Source organism: Cucumis sativus, unplaced genomic scaffold, assembly GCF_000004075.3.
Source record: "Cucumis sativus cultivar 9930 unplaced genomic scaffold, Cucumber_9930_V3 scaffold84, whole genome shotgun sequence".
Classification (NCBI taxonomy): Eukaryota; Viridiplantae; Streptophyta; class Magnoliopsida; order Cucurbitales; family Cucurbitaceae; genus Cucumis; species Cucumis sativus.
In genome coordinates this window covers 82771-92653 of record NW_022279575.1, presented here as the reverse complement: position 1 = coordinate 92653, position 9883 = coordinate 82771, and the positions used below count along the sequence as shown (strand labels likewise).

Genomic DNA, 9883 nt, shown 5'->3' with positions numbered 1-9883 from the left:
TACCTCGACCCTACCTTGCTCAGAACCACCAAAGCCATAACCCTCGATTAGTATCCGTCACTCATCAGAGGATGAAAGGTCGTCGCAGCCACGGAGGTTAACCAAGCGGTAAGGAAAGTATTATGAATGATGTAAATACCATGTTTTGTCCTGCATTTTTTATTTTTCATTTATTTATTTATTATTATAATTATTATTTTAAAGAATTTGAATTTGAATTTGAATTTAAATTTTAAACTTTAAATCTTAATTCTTAATTCTTAAATTTTAAATTTATGTTTTAAAACAAAAATAAAAAATAAAAAATAAACACATTTAAAAATAAAATAAAAATACAAAGGTTAAATAAAAATAAAAAGGTTGTTTTTTTTTTCTCAACCATCCCCTATTTTTGTTTTCCTTCCGCTCGTACTTTTCCACTCTCCCACTTCCTCACACTCTCTCACTTTCCCCCACCCTCCCACCTTTTCCCACTTTCTCTCCGTAATCTCTCAAATATCTCTAAACATTTTTCCATCCCAATTGGTTACCACAAACCAATCTCATCCTAGAGGATAGGAAGATCTCCAACGGGTGGTGTCCCCTCAGTGATTTATAGATTCAGAGACGTCATCGAAAGTAAGCTCTCTTTATCTTTTAATTTAAAAGCATACTAAGTTCTTATTTAGAATTTTGATTCTAAATTTTTACCAATGTATTGGTATTTTAAGATTTTTAAATTAATTTGAGTAACAGTTCTTTAAATTTTTATCCCTTCAAAGTGATGATTGCTTGCAAAGATATTGAAAATGTGAGAGAAAAGTAAAGGGCAAAAAGGCAACTCTGCATTTAATTTCTCCAAAATCACACTTGTCTAAAGGTTGCTTTTACAAAAAAAAAGAGAAACCTTTTGTTTCTACTTTTTTCAAGAACTGGTATCAGAGTCATCAGAAGAAAAGAAAGAAAATGACTACTACGCAGTTTGAAATTGAAAACTTTGATGAAAATTGAGACTTTACCTTGTAGACAAAAAAAATTACCGCAATCTTAGGTTCACAAAAGGCCTTGAAAGCTTTAGAAGACCCTAAAGAACTCCCTGAAACTTTAACCAAGTCAGAAAGAGAAACAATGGAAGAGGTAGGTCACGGTACACTGGTTATGAATATTACTAATAATGTGTTAAGACAGATAATTGAAGAAACCACTGTATTTGCTACTTGTGAGAAACTGAAGGCGCTGTATGAAAGAAAGACCTACCAAATAAGATGTTCATAAGAGAGAAGCTATTTTCATTTAAAATGAATCATAACAAGAATCTTGATGAAAATTTAGATGAGTTCAAGAAACTAACCAATGCTCTTAATCAAATTGGGGAGAAATTGGGGGTAGAAAGTGAAGCTGCTATTCTCATTAATCCGATCCATGACACCTACAAAGAAGTGAAGACAAAAAACAAGACTTCAAATGCATCAGAGTCCCTATTCTTAAAGGAAAAAATTGTTTTAGAAAAACCAGAAACAAAAATCAAAGATCAAGCAGAGATAAACCAGCACTGAAATGTTTCATATGTCACAAAGGACATGTTAAAAGAAATTGTCTTGACAGGGGGAAAGAACTTCTGAAGAGATGAAAATAGAAGATATAGACCTTACGACAGAGAAGACTTCAATCGAAACAGAGATTATCAAAGAGAAGCTCGAAAAAAAGGAAGAGAACATGAAAGTGATCACGAGCCTATTGGCAATAAAACTTTTGAATACACTGAGGTGTTAGCAGCCACCAATAAAAAAGCCATGGAAATTGAAATTGAGGAGGAAGACTAGGTTTAGACTCAAGATATACCTATCATATGACCTCTAAGAAAAACCGGTTTGTTAACTACAAATCACAGGAGGGAAACTCAGTTTACATGGGAAATAATCAAGATTGTGAGATTATTGGTGTAGGCTTAGTGTTGTTGAAGCTATCTGACAACAAGGAGGTTCTCCTTAAAGGGGTAAGACATGTTTCAAAGCTAAAGATAAACCTTATCTCTTTAGGTATGCTTGATGATATAGGATGCCTCATTTATATTGAAAGATGACTCATCAAGGTGGAAAGACAAGGTAGAGTAATTCTTACTTCAAGAAAGGTGAAAGACTTGTATACTGTGAAAAATGTGGTCAAACTCAAGTATGCTCTAATTTCAGAACTGAGAAAGAATTGGACCATAACAGAATTTCGGTCTATACCGGCACCATAATATCTGATTGGGAGGAAGATTAGAATTAGAGATTGATCAAAAAGCAAGGATATGGGCTCGTGTGAGTAGGAAACATAAAATATCTATTCTAGTTCTATCATCAGCTATGGGTGAAGTAAAAAAAGACTACCCTCAATCCCATGCATGCTAAAGTATAAAATGAACTAGAACTATGACATCGAAGACTTTCATATATCAGTGAAAGAAGGCTTACTGAACTACAAAAAAATGGTTGATTCAAGCTAGAGGAGTAAAAAAAACTTGGCTTCTGTGAACACTGAATCTTTAACAAGTCTAAGAGGCTGAAATTCTCTAAAGGAGAACACCATTCAAAAGCCACCTTGACTATGTACATGGTGATCTTTGGGGACCAACTAGGACTCATTCTTGGGGAAAATCAAGGTACTTTTTATCTCTTATAGATGATTTTTCAAAAAAAGCATAGACTTATCCTCTCAAATCTAAACATCAAACTTTTGAATGTTTTAAAAAGTGGAAAGTTAAAGTATAAACTCAAACTGAAAGGAAGGTTAAATACTTAAAAACTGATAATGGTCTAGAGTTTCTTAGTAATGATTTTAACTTTCTATGTAATGAGTTTGGTATATCAAGGCACATAATAGTTGCTTACACTCCTCGACATAATGGAGTTGCTGAGAGGATGAATAGAACATTGATGGAAAGAGTGAGATGTATGATTTCATAGGCAAAAATCTCAGAAAATTTCTAGGCTGAAGCTTTAGCTACTGCCACCTATTTAGTGAATAGAAGCCCATGTGTTTCTATAGACCTGAAGACTCTTGAAGAAAGATGGACTGGAGCTACTCCTAAGCTCTCTAATCTAAAACCTTTTGGGTGTACAACATATGTCTACATCAAACAAAGCAAGATTGAACCTAGAGCTTTTAAATGTATGTTTATTGGCTACCCTAATGGTGTCAAAGGTTACAAGCTCTGGGATTTCTCTTAAGAAAGAAGCCTAATAAGCTGAGATGTTGTTTTCGAGGAGAATGAAATCTATATGGAGTTTATCAAAGTAACACCTTCTGCTGAACAAAATTTGAACGACAACTTCTACCAGCCACCAAGTAGAGACTCATTCAAATTTGAAAGACTTAAACCCTAACAACAGTGATCAACTTCCAACAAAAGCTCTACCTAGCTTTCGTCCTCAAGAAGAAGTAGAAGAAAATGCAGAAGACTTGACAAATTATAGCCTAATAAGAGATAGAGGGAAAAGAACCATTAGGCCTCCTTCTAGATTTGCAAGAGCAGTCTGCATAGCTAACTCCTCTACATAGACTATAGAAGATGAGCCTTACAGTTATGAAGATGCTCTAAACAGCAATTGATGGAAAGAAGCCATGAATGATGAACTTAATTCACTTTACAAGAATGATACTTGGGAACTAGTAGAAAAGCCACATGGAAAAGGTATCATTCCTTGTAAATGGGTCTTCAAGAAGAAGATGATTGGTGATTTAAATGACAAATTAAAATTTAAGGCAAGACTAGTAGCTAAAGGATTCAAGCAAAAGGAGAGTGTAGACTATAATGAGATTTTTTTCCCCTATTGTGAAGCACACTTCTATAAGAATCCTACTGGCTATTGTACCATGTGAAAATCTTGAGCTGGAGTAGTTAGATGTTACTACCGCTTTCCTACATGGAAGCTTAGAAGAAGAAATCTTCATGGAGCAGCCTAAGGGTTTTGAAGTAAAAGGCAAAAAGGAGCTGGTGTGTAAACTAAATAGGTCTTTATATGGCCTAAAACAGTCTCCAAGGTGTTGGTACAAACGTTTTGATGACTATATCAGCCTGATAGGCTTTATTAGAAGTCTATATGACCATGTGTCTACTACAAGCAGCTCACTGAAGGTGATTACATCTATCTTTTACCCTACGTTGATGATATGTTACTAGCAAAGAGAGATCCAATCAAGTTAAAAGAAATCAAAGCTCAACTAAGTGTTGAATTTGATAAGAAAGACTCAAGGGCAACTAAGAAGATCCTAGGAATTGAAATCTTGAGAGATAGAAATAACAATGAGTTATCTCTAACTCAGAAGACCTACACCAACAACGTACTATGTAAATTCAACATGGCTAGCTCAAAGGCAGTTTCTACACCTTTAGCACGACACATTAAAATATCCGCAAGAGATTCACCTAAAGATCCGACTGATAAACAAGCAATGAGCTATGTACTATATTCTAATGCTACAATTCAAGTCTTGTCAGCTGGGACATGGGAAACCTAGGCAAGATCCATTGTGAGGCAACTAAATGGGTTTTCAGATACCTATTTGGAACAAAAAATGGGGGTTGCTTTATAAACCTCATAATGATTTTAAACTACGAGTAAGAGGTTTTGTGCATGCTGATTTTGTTGGAGATCCTAATAAAAGAATATCACTAATTGGCTTTGCCTTCACTTTGGGAGAAAACCTTATCAATTGGAAATCAAATTTACAATAAATAGTTGCCTTATCAACTACTGAAATAGAGTTCATAGTTGTTTCTGAAGCTGTGAATGAAGTTATGTGGCTAAGGGAATAGTCTCAGAACTAGGCTACAAACAAGAAACTATAGAGCTAATGTGTGACAACCAAAGTGCAATTCACCTCACAAAGAATCAGCAATACCATGACAGAACTAAACCTATTGATGTGAAATTACACTTTGTTCGAGACATCATTGAAAAATGAGTGGTGAAAATCCTAAAAGTTAAAACTGAAGAGAATATTGCTGATTTCCTAACAAAAGCCCTACCGAGATCTAAGTTTGAACTATATTTGAATCTACTCAATGTGGTGGATTCAAATAAGGATGAGTAAATACCTTGCTTCAAGCAGAATATAGTTCAAGAGGGAGATTTGTTGAAATTTGTTGACGAACTATCTTCTGCAAGAGGCTTCAATTTCTGCACCTGTTAAAGAAATGAAACAAATTAGTTACAACTACTTTTGTTAGAACAAAAAGTTCAACAAAATAACAAATAAAAGGCTTGTAGCCTCAAGGAGAAAATATACAAAATAAAATCATGGAGATGTAGTATGAAAAATATGTTCATATTTTTGTTTTGAATCTACTTTCACACTGAATGTTGAATAAAAGGATTTTTACCTATGAAGAGTGATGATGTAGGCTACGTGCTGAACCACTATAAACTTCATCTTGTTCACTTTTCTCATCTCTTCATCTATAAACTTCATCTATAAACTTCATCCATTAAGAAACCCCTTTCAAAACATTTTTTTCTTCTTCCTTACTCTCTCGGTGAACCATGCAACAAAAGAAATACAAAGAAAGGAAAGTGATGACATCTTGCAAATATATTGAAAAGGTGAGAGAAAAGTAAAGGGCAAAAAGGTAAATCTACATTTAATTTTCCCAAAATTACCCTTGTCTCAAGACTGCTTTTACAAAGAAAGAAAAACTTTTTGCTTCTTCTTTTTTCAAGAAATAAGCCCTTAATAACCACTTTATTGAATAAAATATGATTTTAAATTTCAAACTACGTGTTTTAGGACATAAAATCTAACAATTCCAACTCCCTTTAGTTGTTCTAACTCCGAGTACTATCTAAAGAATTTAGAATCTATGACTACGGACGACAATCATCTTGGAGGGAAATCACACATCAATATACGATATATGTAAATTGACAATAAAGATCTAAAACAAAATTGGTATAATTAGAGCTAGACATATGTAGTAGATACATTGTAAGAGAGAGAAATTTTATGCAGGTGAATTTCACCTTTTTAAGTTTATATTTGTATAAGTGTGCTTGCAAATTCATATTAGTGTTGCCATATTTAAAATTAATTGAATTAACTTTGCCATTTATCCAAGCATCATTTCAAAAATTATCCCCCAAGTTTTAAACAACAGGATTTAATATCATTTAATTTCTTCAAATATTCTTATTTTCTGAAGATAAATGAGGAATATAATATGTTGAAACAATTTAATTTAGATTATAAAAATGACCATCAACCCTAAATTTTAATAGTTTTAGTTCTACCCCTAAAGTTTAAATTTGTTTTAAAGCAAACTTTTCCATACAAGTGGCATAGAAGACAGCTAATAATAGTGATGCACGTGCCAAAGTGAAAGGATTGAATTACACTCATAGATCACTTTATGACTATGATTCAATCCTACTCTTAACATTGCAAAAATAGTCATTTAATTTTAACGTTTTATCATTAAAATTGTTTCAAAACCAACTATTTATTAGCTTTAGGATTGAGGGTACAAATAATTTTTTACGCGTGTTTAACCGATTAATCGCAATGTATTTTTGTTATTTCATGTTGTAATTTTTTTTCTATTTAAAATTATTCTATGTAGTGTAAATATTTTCGCGTTTTGTTCTATTTTTGAAAAAAAAACCACACACATGTATAATACAATGATAAAATAAATTTAAATATAGCACAAAATTTAGTAACATACTAAATACACACGGTTACCATTGTGAGCACTTCTTCCCAAATTTCTCAAATTAAAAGTTATCACTAATAGCTTTTTTTTTTTTTATAGAAATGACTAGCTTCACACATTTCTGATTTTCTCACATTGAAAACTATGACTAATAACAACTATAAATGATAGCCACTGATAGTTACCATTAAGTGTTATCACTAAGACGACAATTAGTGAATATCACATATAGTTACTATAAGTTGTTGTCACCAATAACTTATAAACTATTATCACCGATGGCTGTATGAGTTGCTATCTTTGATAATTAATGATATCAATGATAATTTTTCATTTACCACCATTACAAGTGCTTCTTCTTGAGTTTTTTAAATTGAAAGCTATCATTTGTAGCAATTATCAGTGATAGCAATTTATAGTTGCTGCTGTCAATGATAGATGTTATTAGTGATAACTTTCGATTTGAGAAATATGTTATCAGTTGCTATTATTGATAGCAACTATTAGTGATAACTTCTATTAGATAGTCACGTAATGGTAAACTTAACATTATAAAAAAAAATTAAATTCACTGATCAATGTTTGTTATTTTTATAAATATTTTATGTTGTGCAAATTTTTTAGTTTATTTACTAAATTGTGGTCTTTGCAATAGTTTTCATAATTAAAGCTACCAAATAATTTATTTTCTTTGCAATATACGTATCAATCTATGCATAAATAAACTTTTGATTTTTAAATTTTTAAATTTTATACTTTAAATCTATTATAATAAATTCTAATACATTTATTGTTAATATTTTTTTGAAAAAGTATCTATCTGTTCCCTTTGTTTTAGATATAATTTCTATTTAGTTTTTTTTTTTTGTTTCCAAATGTAACATTTTTATAGTTGAGATTTCAATAATACTCCATTAAACTTAAAACAAAATATATATATATGAAAAATTGTTAAAAAAGAAGTAAAATAGATGAAATATTTAGGATGTGTAATAGATTTTGTGTTTTAGTTGGTTTTTTCTGTTTGATGTAAACAGTTTCTTTTTATGTATATATATTTTTAAAAACCTTTTTCTTGTTGGAGTATTTTAAAAAATATAACCCGCGTCCAAATATTTACACGATATAGAACCATTTCGAAAACGGAAAAAACCCACATGTCCACGATAGAAAATACAAAAATGTTCGTTATTAATTGACACATGATTGTTAATTAGCACCCAGTGCAAGTAATATATTTGTAAACGATTGTCTAGATTTGACTTTTTTGATACATGATTGTTTAGATTTGATCATTTAATTTAGCTACACAAATCTAAACGATTATTTTTAATATTTTTTGGTACACGATCGTTTAGATTTGATTGTTTAAATGTTTAGATCCAAATCTAAACAATTTTCTTTCAAGATTTTGTTTGTACACAATTCTTTAGATTCAATTTTTTTTGTATACCATCATTTAGATTTAAATCTAAACAGGTTTTTTAAAAGAGTTTTTGGTACAGATCGTTTAATTCAACTACCAAATCTAAACGATTTTTTAAGATTCATCGTCTAGATTTGTCTACCAATATTACAATGTTTTTTTTCATGATTTTTCATATTTGGCACACGATCTTGAATAATTAAATAAAAATTTGAATTTTTTTATAAAAAAATAGATCTTTTATATTTGGTATACAATTTTGAACCAATAAGAGTTTGAAAAAATTGCAAAAGAAGAAGAGAAAATGACGATGGAAAGGAAAAGAAAAATTGCAGATGGAAAGAAAGGGCAAACCTAAAATATTTTAAAAAATAGTCGACTTCATGTACTTTTTTTTATTTTGTTACACACGTTGTAAATATTTTGGTGTTTTGTTATATTTCATGAAAACTAACTTTTTTTTCTTTTTTTTAATTTATTTTAGTTTAATTTACATAAATGTAACAAAACCTCTACATATTTATGACTCGTATAATAAAATAAAAAAAGTCCATGAAGTCCGATTATTTTTTCATAAATTCCATTTATTATGTATTTTCCCCTTTTTCTTTTTTTTTTTCGATTTATTTATCTTCTCTTCTAGATTTATCTTGACAGTCCTGACCGTTAAGAAAAGATCCCTTATTTTGTAGACACATATGCAAAAATGGTAAAATACGTAAGTTTTTGGGTTGGGCGATTCTTGACGATAAAACCTTCAAGAAAAGCATTGTTTGATGGACAATACATACAAAAAATACATTAATATTTGATGAGCATTGCCATCAAGAACTCATGGAAAAACAATTTGGTTTGCCTTGATGGGCAAAGAATTAATTTCCTCGATGAGCCCATTTTACAAAAACGTACTCTTCCTCGATGAGCATCGACCATCAAGGAAAACCTTTCTTAATGGTAATGAACTCTTAAAGAAATTAAGTAAGTAATTTATTTTTCAAATTGTTTTTCTTGATAGACAACGACAATCAAGTACCTTCCTTCATGGGCAAAAATATAAAGTTAATATTAATATTTATATTAATTGTTTCACTTTCTTTTTGTCATATATATTTTGTTATTTTATTGTAATTTTTCTATACATGTTTTTGTCTGTGGAAATTTATTTTTGTTGATGGTGATGGAAAATTTTAACCCATTCATTTTGTTTTCAATTCTCTAGTGACTTTTGCAAAAATAGCAAAAAAAATTATGAAAATAAAGTCAATGTCAAAACATTTTCTAAATTTGCAAAAGTAGCAAATTTAAAAGCGATAATCATCTGATAGTCTTATGATAACTGTCTGATATTCATTTGATAACCGTCTGATATGATTAATTACTTATCATAGTTGTCATATTTGCAATATGCAAAAAATAGGTGTTATGAGTTGTTTTTTTGTTATCTGATGCAATATTTTCCAAAAAAAAATTATGGCATGAACCAATCATAAAGAAATAAAATAATAATTAAGAAAATAAAGAAAAGAGATAACGTGAGGTAAGCGTCCATCTCTCACGTTTACCCTAGTGTTTTTTCAATTTTGTTTTTTAAAAAATATTCAAGTTTGTCGGCAATATCTCGATATCTCTTCGAAGTTTGATATTTTAAGTTGCAACAATTTTAACAACGGTTGCAATAGAGTTGATTGCAACAATTACTTATAGCGTTTAAAAATGTCACAATAAATTGTTGCAAATGGACTATTATTGTACTGATTTATAATTGATGTTTCAATTGAAAATTA

The 9883-nt window shown here is 30.5% G+C and overlaps 1 long non-coding RNA gene across 1 annotated transcript; it reads right to left on the bottom strand.

Moving 5' to 3' along the window:
* Positions 1-334: 334 nt before the first annotated feature.
* Positions 335-5134, bottom strand: LOC116406301. Its single transcript, XR_004219331.1, has 3 exons — positions 5063-5134; positions 1331-1408; positions 335-1075 (listed from the first exon to the last, which is right to left on the bottom strand). It is a non-coding gene; the product is annotated as an uncharacterized LOC116406301 (long non-coding RNA).
* Positions 5135-9883: the final 4749 nt, after the last annotated feature.